At 35.0% G+C, this 18,916-nt stretch overlaps 1 protein-coding gene across 1 annotated transcript in view; it reads left to right on the top strand.

Annotated features, from left to right (window-relative positions):
• Positions 1 to 4,733: 4,733 nt before the first annotated feature.
• LOC143430869 (pyruvate kinase) overlaps positions 4,734 to 18,916 on the top strand; it is a 144,002-nt gene continuing 129,819 nt past the window's right edge. Inside the window, exon 1 of the mRNA XM_076907340.1 lies at positions 4,734 to 4,739. The gene's annotated coding sequence lies outside the window, so the exon portion shown is untranslated. The remainder of the gene's footprint in view (positions 4,740 to 18,916) is intronic.

Below are 18,916 nucleotides of genomic sequence, written 5' to 3' on the forward strand. Positions count from 1 at the left end.
CGACGTCCTGTTTGTTTTAAAGGGTCACGAGTGCTGTTGAAATGGGCAACGGGTTAACACATCGAGTACGCGGACACGTTTTCCACGATCGTTTCTCGAACCCCTTTGCGAGGCCCGTTGCTCTCCATCAAATCAGCCGTTAATACGTACACGCAAGAATACATTTTTCCACCCCTCGACGATTGGTCACGACATCGCCAACATTCGTCTAGTTTCTTTAGTTCTATTATTGACAAAAGAGAGTTTTCTGCTCATTTTATATATGAAACGATTTATAATATATTTTCAGAACGAAATGAAATAGTTTTCCGGTGATTTTATATATGAATGGATTTTTAATATATTTTCTGAACGAAGTGAAATAGTTTTTTAGTGATTTTATATATGAAACGATTTATAATATATTTTCAGAACGAAATGAAATAGTTTTTCCGTGATTTTATATATGAATGGATTTTTAATATATTTTCTGAACGAAATGAAATAGTTTTTTAGTGATTTTATACATGAATCGATTTATAATATATTTTCAAAATGAAATGTACAATTATTCTCAGTAATTATTATACTAGTCTATACTTCTACACTAGTATATCGTTAGCGACCTTTACTTTTTTTATTTCTATTACTTGCAAGAAAAAGTATTCTAATAATTTTATACGTTTTTCTTCATTTCTATTATTTGCAAGAAAAAATTTTATAGTAATTTTATAAACCAATTTAAATATTCTCAGAACGAAATATCAGTTATTCTCAGTAATTACTGAAAATTTAAAAAAAATCTACCAATTTATCTGAATATACTTATTTTTTGAAAGACGCAAGTGGGACGTAGTCATAGCGTGGTTCTATTATTTGCAAGAAAGAATTTTCTACTAATTTTTGCAAGAAAGAGTATTCTATATAAGAGAAAATATATTATAAATTCTATTAATTTTATAAATCAACGCAGGTATTTTTTCACGTGTCGAGCATTGACAATTAATGGATAACTAATGGTACAGATAGAGAGAAATAGAGAGAGAAACGCAAGTGGGACGTAGTCATAGCGTGGTTCTATTATTTGTAAGAAAGAATTTTCTACTAATTTTTGCAAGAACAAGTATTCTATATAAGAGAAAATATATTATAAATTCTATTAATTTTATAAATCAACGCAGGTATTTTTTCACGTGTCGAGCATTGACAATTAATGGATAACTAAATTGTACAGATAGAGAGAGAAAGAGAAAGACGCAAGTGGGATGTAGTCATAGCGTAGTTCTATTATTTACAAGAAAGAATTTTCTACTAATTTTTGCAAGAAAGAGTTTTCTACTAATTTTTGCAAGAAAGAGTTTTCTACTAATTTTTGCAAGAAAGAGTATTCTGTATAAGAGAAAATATATTATAAATTCTATTAATTTTATAAATCAACGCAGGTATTTTTTCACGCGTCGAGCATTGACAATTAATGGATAACTAAATTGTACAGATAGAGAGAAATAGAGAGAGATACGCAAGTGGGACGTAGTCATAGCGTGGCATTCATTGAAGCATCGCGTTCGAGGTATTCATTCTTGGAAATCGTGGGATTTATGAATGAACCCGGTGCCGGTGGCCGTAGTATTTACGATGTATACAACATACGCGAAGAACGATAAGAATAATTGTGGAGTTGTCTAGGGGGCAGTTGGTAGCAGTCGCGAGTCAAAGAGTTTGACCCGTGGGCGCAGCCGTCAATGAGGCAAGGGTCGTCTAACCAAGACCCAGGATACGAGGTCGTCTACTTGACCTCACAGCGCGCGCCGGATGCTACCGTTTTTCTCCCCAGAATTGACCGATTCAATTGGGAACAACCACGCTTTGCCTCGCGAAAATTTATTTCCATTCCTTTTTTTTTTTCATTCCTTCGCGATCCACTCGATTGTCAAAGCTGATGCGTCCTTGTTGAACCTTGCTTTGGTTACTTACGCGAAGAAAGTGGCTGGGCAAAATTCATGCACGCCATTTATACCTTGGTATTTTGATATTTGTTGCAGTGCAATTGCTGGTTTTCCATCTCTGTACATTGCCATCAATGAAGATTTATTATAGAACGAGTTGAGATATGAGAAACGATTGCAATGAAGGAATTGAAACTTACTAGTTCACAGTATCTTCCAAATTTTTTTCAAAGCGTTTCATGGATATTTTCATAAGTGTACAGCTGTTACCTTAATTTTTTACACTTTCTTTTCATTTTGCGACCCATTTGTGAATTTTATTTGGAATAGTTGTTTTAATTTGGGCAAGAAAGCTTCTTGTGGCTGCAAAAGATTGCAATGAATGAACAGAAGTTTACTAGTTCAAAGTATCTTCTTCCAAATTTCTTTCTAAGTGTTTTATGGGTATTTCTATAAATGTGCAGCTGTTTTCTGAATTTTTAACACTTTCTTTTCATTTTGCAACCCACTTATGAATTACATTTGAAATAGTTACTTTACTTTGGGCAAGAAAGCTTCTGCTCAGATTTCTCTCTTCTCATAGCTACAAAAGATAGCAATGAACGAATAGAAGTTAAAAATTAAGAAAACAGCTGTACACTTATGAACATATCCATAAAACACTAGAATAGAAATTTTAAAAGAAGGTATTTTGAACTAGTAATTTTGAACATTTTTTTCTCATTTTGTGACCCACTAGTGCATCATATTTGGAATAATTATTCTACTTTGGGCAAGAAAGCCTCTGCTCAGACATCTCCTTTCTCATAGCTACAAAAGACAGCAATCAATGAATACAAATGAAAAATTAAGAAAACAGCTGTACACTTTTAATTTTTAACACTTACTTTTCATTTTGCAACCCACTTATGAATCAAATTTAAAATAGTTACTCTACTTTGGGCAAGAAAGCTTCTGCTCAGACATCTCCTTTCTCATAGCTACAAAAGACAGCAATCAATGAATGCAAATGAAAAATTAAGAAAACAGCTGTACACTTTTAATTTTTAACACATTTTTTTCATTATGCAACCCACTTATGAATCATATTTGAAATAGTTACTTTACTTTGGGCAAGAAAGCTTCTGCTCAGACGTCTCCATTGTCATAACTACAAAAGATTGCAATAAATGAATAGAAGTTTATTAGTTCAAAGTATCTTCTTTTAAATTTCTTTTCAAGTGTTTTACAGATATGTTCATAAGTGTCCATCTATTTTCTTAATTTTTAACACTTCCTTCTCATTTTGCAACCAACTTATGAATCACAATTGAAACAGTTACTTTACTTTGGCCAAGAAAGCTTCTGCTCAGACGTTTCCCGTTTCACAGCAACTCTAGCAAAGTGTTATGCGTTTCCGTGGGTAATTCACAGTCAATCATCGACTGACAATCATCGACGGCCAAACCAAGCGCGCTGAGAGTGAGAAACGGTCGGATAGCGGGTTGCGAACAATGGGCGAAATTAAAGTCACCCGTTGGGGAAACCCGTAACCTCTTCTGCTCTAATGCATTTCGAACTGTTTTCTCTTCCGTGGCTGTTCATTATCCCCCAGGATCCTCGATGCATGCACGCGTATCCTGGTAACACGTGACTCACAACAGTTTAGCCGTGTTACGGGCACGCCGCGCAAACACGTGTCATTCGTGTTTCGTCATGCACTTTCAACTGCAACCTCGACCAGAAATGCACACAAGCTTAGTCGCGCGCGCGCGCGTCCTCCAATGGCACGTTCTTCTCCCACCCTGCGAGCGTTACGTCTTCTTCAGGGGTAAACGTGAACGGTTGGCCCCCGTTCGAAACGCTACATTTGATCTCTAACCCGTGATCAATTTTATGCTAATTTCTTTCTCGCTGGTGATCCTCCACTGCTGTTGTTACAGATTGGTAGAGAACTGTTCTTCGAGTGGTGGCAAGCCATAATAGTGCATCATTAAGTTCAGTTTTGGGTAACCTGGTTTTTGAGAAGTTAATATTTCTTAGTTACTAATCTAACGGAATAATTGTTATTTATGCGTGAACATAATATATATTATATATTATTGTTTTTGGGTAACCTGGTTTTTTTCTTTTTCGTTGGTGATCCTCCACTGCTGTTGTTACACGTTGATAGAAGACTTCTTCGAGTGGTGGCAAGCCATAATAGTGCAGCATTAAGTTTAGTTTTGGGTAACCTGGTTTTTGAGAAGTTAATATTTCTTAGTTACTAATCTAATGGAATAATTGTTATTTATGTGTGAACATAATATATATTATATATTATTGTTTTTGGGCAAACAGGTTCTTGAGAAATTAGTAATTCTCAGTTACTAATCTAATGGAATAATTATTGTATATTATAGTTTTTGAGTGTTGGTAAATTATAACAGTATGGTCATTGAGTTTATTTTTGTGTAAACAGGTTTTTGAGAAATTAATATTTCTCAGCTACTAACTTACTGAAATTAATATTTCCCAGCTACTAATCTACTGGAATAATTATTATGTACTGTAGTTTTTGTATCTCTTTGTTTTTACATATTACTTAAGTTAAGAATAACATATTAACAACTCCAGATCTGAATACTTGTAACTTTATACTTTTCACAAATTCTTGAGTACAATTTTGAAAAATTCGATAGCACTAAATTGTTAGGTGAACACATATATAAAGTTTGCAGCAAGATCATTTAACATATTGTACATATTAACAACTCCAGAACACGTGTTAACAACTCCAGATCTGAATACTTGTAACTTTATACTTTTCACAAGTTCTTAAATACAATTTTGAAAAATTCGATAGCACCAAATAGTTAGGCGAATACACACACATAAATAACAGGAGTTTACACGCTACTTACGCGTCGCGAGGAGGAAGGAGGAGAGTAAGAGAGTCAAGGCGGATAAAACGCATGGTTGAAATTCGTCTCGAGATAGATGAGAGGGTGAAAGACCGACTGCGTCCTGATCGATTAGTCACAGTACCCGCGTTTGCTCGAAGGGTGACTTTACGTTTCGTCTGACCAGATTAGTTTAGGCATTTCTTGTATACGGCCGATCATAAACGATACGAGCGCGTGTTCACCTCGCCCATTCTCGACGACCTTGCGTCCGCGTGGACCGCAAGCCTGCAATGCCTTTAAATTCCTCGCGTTACGATTAAGTAGCCTGCGACTGGTTCTGTCGAATGCCCAATCATTTCGATCGATATCGTCTGGCCTGCGAGCGTTGTTATTTCGAATTAAATAAACGTGTGTAACGCGGTTACAGTTTGTGATACGTTGTTATTAAAATGTATAGGTGTGCGTTCTTTGATAAAGTAATAGTAATTGTATTACTGTTTGTATTTGTTGTAGTATAGTACCATTTGTTAAAAAATAAGTGCATAGTACTATTTGTTAAAAAATAAGTGTGTAAGAGAGTGTATACATTTGTGAGGATTATAATAAATTTGCTGTTAAATAAGTCAAGAATATTATGCATCTACCATAACTTGTGGAGGTCCATCCATTTTTATGTATGACTATAAAAACTGAAATAATAAACCTTTGTTAATAAAGAAAACAATTTTGATGATTCTTGTCGAACGCTTATACTATGTATATAAAGTACATATAATTATAAGAACCCATCCAATGACTGTGTAGTCACCACAGTGTTTCAGTTCCCAAAGTGTGCTTTCCAAATTTTCCCTTAAGAGCGATCAAACGCTCTCTACAGTAACAAATAACATATTACATTTGAAACACAGTTTCCACAAGGTATGACGTATGTACTTATAAACTTCATCAACAATTATTCAATACTTGTTTTTCAATCGTAGCATTTTAATCGAAAACTGTTATTATATATTCTCTATAAAATTAGTGTAGGATATTTATTAATTAAGAACAATCGCAAGATTTTATAAATTGTTGGATAATTCTTTACAACTGAGATATTACTCTAAAGACGTCCGATGAACACAACTGACTCGTCGTTTTAAAACATTCACAAGAAAAACTCAATTATTCTACAATATTTGAAACTCCAATTACTAATTAAGTTTTAAATAAATATAATTTCATTCACACCTTCATTAGTATCAAGAAAATTATACGCTCAACTACTGTATCTCCTCAAACGGAGCCATAGCTACTAATTATAACTAGAAAAGGGAAACTAGATGATAATAGATAAGAGAAAAAAACATAGAAGACGCGTTGGTGTCGCTTAAGAAGATTCACGTAGATAGAACAGCATCGAAGGCAACCACTTGCTGACTCTTTCTATATTCCACACACATAACATTTAAAAGAAAATTATACGCCCAACCATTGTATCTCCTCAAGCGGAGCCATAACTACTAATTGTAACTAGAAAAGGGGAACGACATGGTAATAAATAAGAAAAAAAAAGAAAAATAGAAGGCGCGTTGGTGTCTTTTAAGAAGATTCGCGTAGATAAAACAGCATCGAAGGCAACTGATCGAAGGCAGCTGACTCTTTCTATATTCCACACACATAACATTTAAAAGAAAATTATAAGAAAATTATACGCCCAACCATTGTATCTCCTCAAGAAGAGCCATAACTACTAATTGTAACTAAAAAAGAGGAACTAGATGCTAATAAATAAGAGAAAAAAACATAGAAGACGCGTTGGTGTCGCTTAAGAAGATACACGTTAGATAGAACAGCATCGAAGGCAACCACTTGCCAACTCCCTCTCCCTCTCTCTCCCTCTCTCGTTGTCGCTGGTACACGGTGTATCGCGACAACGAGAGAGGCGCGCGAGCAAGAAGACCGCACGTGGACACCGTTGGATCGCGTCCGTCATCGCGGATGCGTGGTGGGTCTGTCGGCGTTTATGCGTGTGCGTACACGCTATTCGAGGCTGTGCGTTATCGCTACCAGTGACGCGTGCGTCCTCTTCGCATCTGCGTTTCCTGCGTCTTGCGAGTGGGCGCCCCTCCAGCAATTTCTGCGTCCAAACAAAGCCCGCTGGCTCTCCGTAAAATGCGTCTCCGCGCTTAATGCCCGGCCGGCGACGCATCCAGGAAATTTGTATGGCCTTCGTTCTTGTCAAATTCGTTAACGTTTCTCTCGTCGCTCCAGGCTGCTACCAGCGCGCTCATCCTCGCGGCTGCTTCGCGTCCTCTGCATTTCCATACACCGCGAAACACGCGTAAGTGTTTCTCTAACAATGTGGATTCACAATCTTCTCCTTAGGTTTCTATATATCTGCACATATTTATATATTATAGTTGTAATAAGGAAATTTTGAATAATATGTGTGCTGCGTTTTAGCTTTCTGGGCAGTGCTGGGTATACTTGTGTTGTTGAAGTCATCCATTTAGAAAGAATTGATTCCTCGAGTTGTCACGCCGTCGCCTACGTGTTTTTCTAACAATCTGAATTCATAATCTTCTCTTCAAATTTTTATATATTTACACATATTATTATTGAGTTATAATAAGAAAATTCTAAGTAACGTACATGTTGTGTTTTAGCTCTTTGGGTGGTGCTGGTTACACTAGTGTTGTGGAAGTCATCCATTTACAGAGAATTGATCCCAGAGTTGTCAGGTGTTTCTCTAACAATCTAGATTCCTGATCTTCTTCTCAAATTTTTCTACACCTATATACATTATTATTGAATTGTAATAAGAAAATTCTTAGTAACATGTATGCTGTGTTTTAGTCTTCTGGGTGGTGCTGAGTTCACTAATGTTGTTGAAGTCATCCATTTAGAGGGAATTGATCCTCAGAGTCGTGATGTGTTTATCTAACAATCTGGATTCATAATCTTCTCCTCAGAATTTTATACATCTACACATATTATTATTGAGTTATGATAGGAAAATTTTGAATAATATATATATTGTGTTTTAACTTTTTGGTTGATGCTGGTTACAGTAGTGTTGTGGAAGTAATCCATTTAGAAAGACTTGATCCTCCAAGTTGTCACGTGTTTCTCTAACAACCTGGATTCATGATCTTCTCAAATTTTTATGAAAATTCTGAATAACATGTATGCTGTGTTTTAGCTTTCTGAATGATGCTGGTTACATTAGTGTTGTGGAAGTAATCCATTTAGAGAGAATTGATCTCCAAAGTTGTCACGCAGTAACGTACATGTTTCTCCTACAATCTGGATTCATAATCTTCTCCTTAGATTTCTATATATCTACACATATTATTATTGAGTTATAATAGACAAATTTTGAATAATATATAATATATTGTGTTTGAACTTTCTGGGTGGTGCTGGTTACACAAGTATTGTGGAAGTAATCCATTTAGAGGGAATTGATCCCTCGAGTTGTCGCGTTGGTAGGAATAGAAATATGCGTCGGTCGAAAAAAAAGGGTGTCATTGGTGTAGAATGAAATAATCTGGTTTGATAGCGGGGAGCAAGCGTCTAGCGAATAGGGTTTACAATGTTAATGGTGGAGGGCCGAGCATTCACGAGAGGAATTAGTTAGCGGTTGCTTTGGAAGCGTGGACACCCCGTGGTGCCAACAAAAGAGTTACAAACCTTTCGCACCTCGACACGGGGGATTACACGCCATAAAATAAATCCTCTCCTGCACTCTCCGACGTCTTTGCTCTTATGACCTTAGATTATAATGTTTTGCTCGCGCGTGCTTCAACGTTCACGTTCGCGTGAATCTCTCCTTTTCTTTTCTTTTTTTTCCATGGCTGTTTTACGTCTGCCAGAAATCGTAAGCAAGAACTCGCGTCGAGATCGCATTACCACGTTCCTCTTGACGAATCTGGTGGTTCGACGTGTGGCATTTAAACATTCGAAAGAATCAATTCGATTTTACGAACTGTGTCACTGTATTTGGTAACGCAAATCAAAATTTATATTCAAAAGTATATACACGTTATATATATTTTTTTTTCAAATTTGAGAAGAGTTACCAAAGAGATGCAAATGTTGTAATAATTGGATTCTAACTTGTACATATAATTTCGTGCCCTTCTTATACTTGAAGCAAAGTAATTTCTAAGTTAGTATTTGTTAAAAAAAAATTTCTAACTATCCAATATGTTTCTAAATTTGAAGAGAGTTATCAAAGACCTGCGAATGTTATAATAATTAAGTTCTAACTTGTATATATAATTTCTTGTCCTTCTTATACTTGTAGCAAGGTAGTTGCTAAGTTCTTATTTGTCACATTTGTTTTTCTTCATTTATATCCAATGTTAATAAAAAAAAATTTCTAAATTTGAAGAGAGTTACCAAAGAAGTGCGAATGTTATAATAATTAAATTCTAACTTGTATATATAATTTCTTGTCCTTCTTATACTTGTAGCAAGGTAGTTTCTAAGTTATTACTTGTCACATTTATTTTTCCTCATTTATCACCAACGTTAATTAAAAAAAAGAAGAAAAAATAGAATATAATCAAGAACAAAACGAGAACATGACATGTCAATAAAGAATATATACATATACATACACAAATGTGTGGATTCTGACATAAAGACGGGCTCTGTTGTTCGAAGACAAGCTTCGAAAGCGTGGAGAATTAGGTAGTTAAGTAGGATCACGAAGAACCAGATACGAGGCTTACAGCAACAGTGGGTATAAATATTTTTTTCGACCCGTAGATGAGAAAAGATCTGGGTTTCGCAATTATCTGCAGATAAAAGATGTTGAATTAGTATAATATATTCATTTTCGAACATCAGTGTATACATACACGTACACATATCATCGTGACTTTATTAAATGTTCAAAGTTCAGCCATTTATTAATTTCTAGCAAAATAACTTATTATACTCTCGCGTTAGAACAGTGGTAATAAATTAGAAAAAATATAACAATACTATACTCCTTTCAATAATATAATACAATCTACATCTTCGATTGCAAGTGCAAATATTGTATATTATACTTATAAATTATATGCGACTATATTTATTAAACATTGCGCATAAACGAAATAAGCAGCTACTAAACATGTTTCGTTTTTCTACTCATTTGGTAAATATAACAAATATAAAATTGTTAAATTAGAAATAGCATCATTCAAAACAAGAAAACAGTTGATTGTGTCAATACAATAACGCAAATAGTCACCTAATTTGTGCACATCTATTTAATTGTTTTCCACTGCTGAAAGCAACACTTCTCGAAGATACTCTTCATAAATTTAAAAAGAAAACGACGCACAATGCGCTCGACGCCCACAAAGTCTTTTTTACTGCTCGTGAAGAAAGGAAAGAAATAAACAGGTTGACATCGTAAAAAATCGTGTGGCTCGTTTTGCCGTAAAAGGGTCAAGCGTGGCTGGCTGTAACATGTGTAAACGGAATTCAGAGGGGGTCGTGACATTTGTCGATTTTAATTGATTAATCGCTCGCTCTATTACGTGATTATCGTAGCTCCTCGAGGAGCCACCAAGAGGACGGAGAGGGAGCCAGTGGAGAGTTTTTGGACAGACAGAACCGACTGTCTTCCTGTCGCGTGGCCCCCACGTTATCTCGCTTGCTCTTCGTCTCCCTCCGCTAGAATTAACCTCTACATTGGGATTAAAAAGCGGATATATTAACTTGTCCTGCTCTTTCCTCCTCCTCCTCCTCCTCCTCCTCTGCTTCTTAGTTTTTTCTTCCCGTTGCTCGTAAAACACGATACACTAGATGAGCCAAGAATGCAACGAGAAGAAGGATCATACGCGAGAAGAGTCGAGTTTTTTCTTAAATTAATTTCAGATTAGTACAGAACATTTTATGTAATTGTAAGAGTGCTTCTATCGATTACTTTCTTTTCAATTTTTTTTTTTATTAACTGTGTAATGATTAATCTACGATATTATTGTATTTCTGAGATGAAATAAGTTCAAAGTTAAATGAGAAGTGCATAGAATACACTGGTATAAATTATCGTAAATGAATTCGCATTGATAATAAGTAATTTTAAATGTGGAGTGCGTAAAGTTATAGAATTAAATTTGAGGAGAAGAATTTACAAATATATTGAAATTGATAGATGTATGCATTTATAATCACTTACACTGTAATTATAGACACAGGATTTTTCATATATATATTTCTATCTTTTATATTTAATATAATATTGGTGTTCTCGTTTAAACAGAGTGTTCGCTTATTCTCGTAAAACAATTAAAATAAATGGTTGTCTACAAAATTAATTGAATTCATTCCAATTTCGTTTCTCAACAAGCTATTAAATTGCTTGCATTTAAAGAAATAATATCATTGTCTAACTAGATGAAACTTATTTTTGAACAATAACATAACATGAAAATCTCTGTATATTCGAAAAATTCACTTAACACTTTAACACATACGTTTGTTAAATTATTGAGTAACGCGTCTAGAAAAAAGAGTGATAGTATGCCAGACAGCGTATTAGTTGTTTTTTTTTCGTTTTGGAACATTTGAGTATCTAGAGACAAACGACTGCTATAACAGTCGAAAGATGATTCTGCGAAGACGAACCATTTATTCTGTAAGTATTTTTTCAGGAATTAAATAGATACAATGAATAATTAGTAAAGCAAATACCGTACAGTCGTCACACAGTTGTTTTTTTTTCGTTTTGGAACATTTGAGTATCTAGAGACAAACGACTGCTATAACAGTCGAAAGATGATTCTGTGAAGACGAACCATTTATTCTACAAGTATTTTTTCACGAATTAAGTAAATACAATGAATAATTAGTAAAGCAAATAAATACCGTACAGTCGTCACACAGTTGTTTTATTTTTGCTTTAGAACATTTGAGTATCTCGAGACAAATGATTGCTATAATAGTCGAAAGATGATTCTGTGAAGACGAACCATTTATTCTGTAAGTATTTTATCACGAATTAAGTAAATACAATGAATAATTAGTAAAGCAAATGCCATCTAGTTATAGCCGTCATTTGCTTCAAGAATAGAAAAATGACATGCTGAGCAAATGACGATTATAGCCGTCGTAAGTTTTTTGAGAAAAACTGTGGCAAAATGTGATAATTTTCACTTGCAAACATACAACTTACACTCAATTTCATCTGGCAGTCGTAAACAATCGAAAAAAGAAAATGTGTTTCTAAGAACGATCGCATGGCTAGAAATAATGCCAATTTAATTAATAATGGCCAGAAATAATGCGAATATAATTAATAATGGCCAGAAACAATGCAAATATAATTAATAATGGCCAGAAACAATGCAAATATAATTAATAATGGCCAGAATCATGCGTCAAAGTGTTAACTACCACGTACGTAATAATAATAACTCGAAGAAAGACAAAGATGGACGTACCTTTGGTTAAATCACTTGGAGATAACTTCGCGCCTTCTGTTTAGCCGACACGGTGTTTTGAAATGGAGATTGAAAAGCGGAAAAACCCGCGGTACGCTCGTGGTATCGCGTGTTTTCCAGCGGTTCGTCGTTGAGAATCACAACAGATTTTGAGACGGCGACAATTTAGAAATCAATCTCCGTCGGTGTTCCGTGACTGAACGACATTTGTTCGCCGCGCGACGGCGCTGCGGCTGAATTTACATACGAATGTGTCGTTCGAATAAAGACAAGAAAGTCGAACACTCGTCTGTGACTAATCGTCCTACTCGCCTTTCGCTGTTCGGCTCTGTGTCCACCTTTTTCACTGGCGTCTCCGCCATCCAACCGGACCGCTCGTTACGTGTATTCCTGTTTCCACCCGGGGGCCTGGACAAATGAAATCGTTCTGTGGAATAACAATGTCTACTTTTCGTGGCGCGCGTGGAATTCAAAGTGTTCCTTCGTCGATGCTATCGTTCATTGGTTCTGTTGGCTGCCACGTTTTAGTTATTCCCTAACTTTCACCTTTATCGTTCTTTTTTAGCTCCTCGTGCGTGGCTGATTGTTGGTGTGCTTGGACGTACTTGGATCTAAGTTTAACGCTAGGTTTGCCAAGGGTTTATAATGTTTTCATTAATTTTTATTTACATTAAAATATTAATCTAATTAAAATATTCTAGTCTAATTATACTCTAATGTAATTAAAGTATACTCTATCTAATATACTCTAATCTAATTAATGTATTCTCAGAAAATGCAGCAGTAATTTTATTAGTTTAACACTGAGGTTTACCAAAGGGACATTTTTCACCCCTTTGAGAACACTTTTCGTTAATTTTCTTGAAGAGAATTATTACTGTATATTGAGAGAATATTTTAATTAGATTTGGGATTATATGGTTTATAAATATATGTAAAAATTAATTAGAATTATTGCTGTATTTTACGAGATTAGAGATTAGTATTTTAAGTTGATTAGTAAGTCGATTACTTACTGAGATTAGTATTTAATATTTTAATTAGATTAGAGATCAGATTTGGGATTATATGGTTTATAAATATATATAAAAATTAATTAGAATTATTGTTGTATTTTATGAGAATATTTTAAGTAGATTAGAGATTGGATTTGCAATTATACGTTTTACAAATGTAAGTAAAAATTAATTAAAATATTGTAAACCCTTGGTAAACCTAATGTTAAACAATAAGTATACTTATTTTATTACTTTATATTTATATGTATATTTTAATTATATTTCTAAATTTCACCAAACTTTCATTAAAACGAAAAAGTAGATTTGCATATTAATATAATGAAAGAAATTGCAGTACTCACTGTGTACTGAACTTAGTTATCTCTACGAAAGCATTAATAAAATAATTACTGTAAATATAAGGTCTCTTTAACCACAAACTGAAACTATTCTCAATACTGCTCTTTCCTTAAGGCAATTCTATGCACATTTTCTTTTAATTTAAACAGCCATCTCTTAACTAGTTCACAGAATTTATTACAGAAAGGCCTTATGACAAGAAGTGCAAGATAAATTCGTACAAGCGATACGAATTAACAACATTAATATTATAAAACAAAAACCTGGTTAACTCTATTAATTGTTTTATAAATTTTTGTTTTACAGATCGCTGTTGAAAAAAAGGGAACAGTAATTTGTCATTTCTTTGATTCACTAGTGGTTTTAAACTCACATTAATACCATGTATACTTCTCTTTGCGATTATTCGATTTTTTTTAGCACATTTTGTAATGCTTTCGACATAAAAGGATATTTATAGCCGTGAGCGTTAGTCACACGTGATTTCTCAGAAGTCGAACCGCGTTGCACAGATGAAATCAATCAGCATTCGACATTCAAAATTATTCTCTCGATTATACACGATGAAGAAGGCTTTTTGCTTACAGAAACAGAAGAATTGTACAATTTTAAAACAGAAATCAATCATTGAGTCCATAAATTCTATTATTCACTGTTTAAGTTTGGAAAATATGGCAAATAACAACCTCTTATTTCCACAATATTCATTCTAAAATTTTTTTACAGACACCATACACTCATATGCACTAATATTTTCAGAAGAATCGAGTATTAATCAGTGAATAAGCGTATAAATATCTTAAATTCACGCAATTTAGATGTACCAAGCATAAAGAACCATTATTCACTGTTTAAGTTTGGAAAATATGGCAAGTAACAACCTCTTATCTCCACAATATTCATTCTAAAAATTTTTTACAGACACCATACACTCATATGCACTAATATTTTCAAAAGAATCGAGTATTAATCAGTGGACAAGCGTATAAGTATCGTAAATTCACGCAATTTAGATGTAGCAAGCATAAAAAACCATTAACTGACCGTTCATCATTTTTAAAGGTTCTACTTGGTGCCATGAGTCACTAATGACAGAGCTAAGCAGAAGTTTGTTAATTAGTCGCGGTACTTGTTCGACGGTGGGGCAACAGAGAGGAAGAGTTGGCGTAAGAACGGTTTGAGAATCATGAATGGAGGCTGGTTCTCGTTACATGGGAATGGATCAACGAGATCAGGTCTCGTACCATTTGACTTTTTCGTCGTGAGGTCGGTCCCGAGCGAGAAAGCCGTTTCTTGTGTTACTAATCGTCCCAGGGCAGCTTTATCTAAATTGATTGAATAACCGAGGCAACCGCGCTCGCTCTTGCGTTACAATTTACTACTGATTCCCATTGATCTCTCCACGATTTAATTAATCTAGATACACTGAAATCTTCTTTCGTTTACGTTTACCAGTTTTATGGAGAAATTACTGTGAATGTGCATGCCATTTCAATTTTTGTCTTTATTGAAAGAAAAAGTAAAGTTTTTATGTTAGTATACCTCTTGCGAAATTTTTTTAATTTCTTCGTTTAATTGCTCGATTTCTAACTACACTAAATTTTCTTTCGTTTACGCTTACCATTTTTTCTGGAAAAATTATTGTAAACATGCATGTCATTTCAATTTTTGTTAGCTAAACTTTGTCTCGATTAACAGAAAAAGTAAATTTTTTTATATTAGCATATTTCTTGCGAAATTTTATAAATTTCTTTGTTCAATTGTTTAATTTCTAACTAGTCTGAGATCTCCAAAACCAGAAAGTAAAAGTGTCTTAGCTAGTTTGTGTGTTTGCAATCAATTTTTATAATAGTTCAATATAAGAAACACAATAACCTTTGCAAGGATATTGATTCACTCTTTCTAATAATCATTACAAGTGCATAAAACAGATATAATCTAGAAATTTATTCGACAATTAAACGAATTCCTTTACTTTTACGTCGAAAACCGCAGAAACTAAAATATATCTTCTCTCCATATTTAAACAAAAGAAGACCAAAGGAATGTAGAGACAAAATTTCATAATTACAGTTCATTTTACGCCAAAAGCATTAAAACTTTCGTGGCCGCATCGAAAGCAGTTCTTGGTAACACGCCCAAGAGTTTTCCAAATTTCCACGCAGCGTCATTCGAATATTCAATCGAATCATCAAGGAGAGAATTTCAATTCTTCATCGAAAGCAGCTCTTGCTAAGCTCGAGCCAAAGAGTTATCCTTTCCACGCGGTGCCTTTCCGGTATTCGATCGACGACGATGGAAACATCGAGGAGAAAATTTCGACTCTTCATCGAAAGCAGCTTTTGGTAACAAACTCAAGAATTTTCCAAATTTGCACGCTGCGCGTTTCGCGCTTTTCTTCTACGCGGCTATTCGATCAACAACGATGAAAGAATTTCGACTCTTCATCGAAAGCAGCTCTTAAGTATTCGATCGACGACGATGGAAGCATCGAGGAGAGAATTTTGACTCTTCATCAAAAGCAGTTCGAAATGACTAGCCCAAGAATTTTCCAAATTTCCACGCGGCGTTCTTCGAGTATTCGATCGACGACGATGGAAACATCGAGGAGAAAATTTTGACTCTTCGTTGAAAGCAGCTTTTGGTAACAAACCCAAGAATTTTCCAAATTTCCACGCTGCGTCTTTCGTGCTTTCCTTCCACGCGAGTATTCGATCGACGCCAATAGAAACGTCGAGTAGAGAATTTCGAGACGAACAATTTGCCCGAAATGAAAGGAGCCCCTGGAGCCTCGGGGGCCACTTGTTGCACACCGCTAGATCCCCGCTGATCGCGCTCCGCGGGACGCTGCTTGCACTAACGACTCCGAATGCCCTCGAAAACCGACTCCCTATCCTCCGTCGAGCCACTGCTTAATCGTCCCTTTATTCCTACCTTTATTCCTTGCCTAATCGATTTCGCGACCGCTCGAACGGGCCGCGTCGAAATGTCCATTTCCGCTCTCGCGTTTCCCTCGACTTCGCAGAACCAACGAGTCGCATGCGAGTCGCCCTCTGCACGAATTCTCAGCGAATTCTCACTCGAAAAACCAGTCTACCAATCGATTTTTCCCCGTTTCGCGTTTTAATCGATCAATAACGAGCCAATAAACGTGGGACTGGAATCAGTTTCGTGGCTCGTTCGCGCGGTGTCTCGCAAGGAAACTTCATTGGGTTCGCGTTTTTTTTTCCACTACAATGGGTAAACAACGAAAGATCGTTGTGGTGGAGTTTATTTACGATAGGTTTCCAATGAAACATCTGGCTGGTGGCTATTCGTGATCGCGCGAGCGTAGCATTTGTGGGCCCTTCATTGCGTTTAGAACAATTCTGATTGTGCGAATAAGAGAGAGTTTTTTTCTGCTAGCGAATAATACGCGTCTGAATTGGGTTTTTGGGTTTTGATGGGTAAGATGAGGTTCTTGGTGGATGATTGTGTTGTACGAATTTATGTGTGTTAATTTTGCAGTATTAAAGGAGGAAATATTTCTTTAATTTTTATTTCTAATTTATTTTATTTTTTATTTTTTATTTTAAATTTTACAGTATTAAATGAGGAATTATTTCTTTTATATTTGGTGAATAGAACCAGTTAAATTATGGTTGCTTGGTGGATAAAAATGGCGTGAAATTATATTGGGTTAACTCGAGAATTCTGTTCTTGAAAAAGTTTCGCAGAAAAACGGAACCATTAAATATTTCTTTTATATTTGGTGAATAGAATGAGATTAAATTATGGTTGCTTGGTAGATAAAAAAGGCGTGAAATTATGGTTGCTTGGTAGATAAAAAATTCGTGAAATTATGGTTGCTTGGTAGATAAAAAATGCATAAAATTATGGTTGCTTGGTAGATAAAAAATTCGTGAAATTATGCTTGCTTGATAGATAAAAAATTCGTGAAATTATGGTTGCTTGGTAGATAAAAAATGCGTGAAATTATTTTGGGTTAACGCGAGAATTCTCTTTTCGTTAAAGTTTCGCAGAAAAACGGGACCAATAAATATTTCTTCTATGTTTAGTGAATAGAATGAGGTTAAATTATGGTTGCTTGGCGTGAAATTTGATTGGGTTAACGCGAGAATTTTGTTTTTGAAAAAGTTTCGCAGAAAAACGGACCACGCAGCCTGGACTTAAACGATCTAAACTGACGTAACGTTAACCGAACATCGGCGGATCAAAAGAGCGATGTCCAGCTACGTTTATTAGCTTGATTTAATTCAATTTAACTACTAATAATGACTGCGGCATTTAATTGGTCCAGTGAAGATATCACACGGTATTCTTCAGCTTCACTGTCTCACAATACTCGGTACCAGAGGGCATCGGTATCCATTACTCAATTTACACGTCAATCTAATCTATCGTTTAATGTCTGCTCTAGCGGGTCATCATCATTAGGTGTCGACGATAATCAACACTCGCTTAATCTCATTACGTTACCACAGTAATTTTGTTTCATCGATCTCCAATGATTTCAAACAAATTTGCTGTTTCTAATTTCTTCCTTCGTCGTCTTCTTCGTCGCCAGCACAGTAATTTTGTTTCATCGATCTCCAATAATTTCAAACAAATGTGTTGTCTTTAATTTCTTCCTTCGTCGTCTTCTTCATCGCCAGCACAGCAATTTTGTTTAATCGATTCTCAATGATCTCAAGTAAATGTGTTGTCTTTAATTTCTTCCTTCGTCGTCTTCTTCATCGCCAGCACAGTAACTTTGTTTCATCGATTCTCAATGATCTCAAACAAATGTGCCGTTTTTAATTTCTTCCTTCGTCGTCTTCTTTGATGCTACCACAGTAATTTTGTTTCATCGTTTCTCAATGATTTCAAATAAACGTATTGTCTTTAATTTCTTCTTTACCTCAAAATTGAATGAAAAAGTATAGTTTTCCTGTTTACAAAGGATTACAGTAAATTAAAAAGCATTTTTAACAAGAATTACTACTAAATATACATAACTATCCTAATCGAATTCAGATTTTAAATTGAATTTTACCTCAAAATTAAACAAAAAATGACAGTTTTCCTGTTTACAAAGGATTACAATAAATTAAGAAGGATTACTACAAATTCAATTTAGCTCAACTTTAAACAAAAAGGTCAACAACGACAAATAAATAGAAAAACAAATATTTTTATTGAAAAAAGGATACTCTTGCGATTTTCAACACGCTGCTATAAAGGATAGTTTAAAAACGTTCGACGATGATTTCGCATTTGAAACTGGCACAGTCTCGCGAGCGTTTCATGAAAAATTTATAAACCCCAGCCATTAAACGCTCACAGTCGAGCGGGTTCTCGAG

The sequence above is a fragment of the Xylocopa sonorina genome, chromosome 15, assembly GCF_050948175.1.
Source record: "Xylocopa sonorina isolate GNS202 chromosome 15, iyXylSono1_principal, whole genome shotgun sequence".
NCBI classification, from domain to species: domain Eukaryota; kingdom Metazoa; phylum Arthropoda; class Insecta; order Hymenoptera; family Apidae; genus Xylocopa; species Xylocopa sonorina.